We start from the raw sequence: 1,566 nt of genomic DNA, 5'->3' as shown, positions 1-1,566 counted from the left end.
TTAGGTTATTCATCGCAAACAATTTTCCGTTCTTGTTATTTTTGAAAAAAATGGGTAACATGTATGTGTTCGCATGTGCGACAAGTAGGATCTCCACAGGGAAATGAACCGAATCCGATAAAAAGGGGGAGGGGGGTCTTCTTTTCTCAAAATGTCTGAAAGCGTGTCATTCTTAATTTTTCGAAGAAACCTTTTGGAATAACCCCTCTCCCTTAATTTGTCAAAAACTAGTTTACAGGCGGATTCAAAATCAGCCTGTTGGGTGCAAATTCTATGAAATCTTAGAATTTGAGATTTAATTATTCCAGAAAATGTTTGCTTCGGGTGGAACGAGCTTTTGTATAAAAGTTTGTGGGTATCAGTTTCCTTTAAAAATACTTTAATGTCTAATTTTTTAGAAGAAAAAAGTTGTTGCCTTTGAACACCGTGGTGTCCAAAAAATCCATGCTGTTTTCGCTGATATTTGCTGTCAATTTCACAGAAGGGTGGTGGTTGTTTAAAATTTCGAAATATTCCCAGAAATGTTCTAGAGTATGGACCAAATGATAAAAATATCGTCAAGACACCGCCCATGAAATAAAGGTTTAAATGGTGAGATATTTTCTATCTCCCTCTCCCAATCGACCATAAAAATATTCGCATAACTAGGGGCAAATCGTTTGCCCATAGCAGTTCCAGATGTTTGTAAATATATTTTTCCATTAAAAAAGAAGTCATTGCGCGTATTGGTGTTAGTTAGGCTGAGGGAATAAAAGCAAACAGCGGGCTGTCTCTAGCAAACACTGGCCGTGGAATCAGAATACAGAGCGGGATTCTAACCCACAGCACTTAATCGCCTAGCACCAATTCAACTGGCTTCCGACTGCGCTAATCCTTCGCAATAAAAAGAAAGTGGCAATTTTATCTTCTGCTAAGATTATTATAGGTCATAAATAAATTAATCTAATTACACTATCTTTAAACTCTATAATAATTCACAGTTTTTTTTAATTTTTTGCAAAATTTCCCCTTATGATAATAAAACATACACTTCTTTAGAGCAGTGACATTTTGATACATTAACCAGTTCGAATTTTGTCTGTTTGTCTGTACCATTAATAGAACATTATACAGCAATTTTTGGTTATTGGTTTTCGGGGAATGGAGGGTTTGATTCTCCCAAATGTACAGGCCTAGGGTGGAGCAGACACTTTATTTAGAAATTAGGATTAAAGGTCTTGATATTGGGTTTTCTTCTGTTCTTATTCTGATCTGAAATTAGAAAAAATAACTCGCCCGATGGGCGAGAAGTATAGTATCTGTTATGTACTGATTGTTTTTAGTTTACTATGAACAATATTATCATTTAAGTTCTTATTTTTTGAATATGCAACTATCATTTTCTGCTTATAGACATGGGGGAATTTCTCTTGAAGGCTCTTATAGTGGGCATGAACTATCTTGCTTGCTCGATTGCTGGTTGTATTAAACGGGACAACAAAGGGTGCTATGCCTACATTATGATGAATATTTAGTCCTATAGGTCTTGCTGTATTCAATGTCTCAATCCAATGGGCCTCCCTAGAT

This window comes from Lottia gigantea (genome assembly GCF_000327385.1).
Source record: "Lottia gigantea unplaced genomic scaffold LOTGIsca_25, whole genome shotgun sequence".
Classification (NCBI taxonomy): Eukaryota; Metazoa; Mollusca; class Gastropoda; family Lottiidae; genus Lottia; species Lottia gigantea.
Note: the sequence above shows the minus strand (reverse complement) of the source record.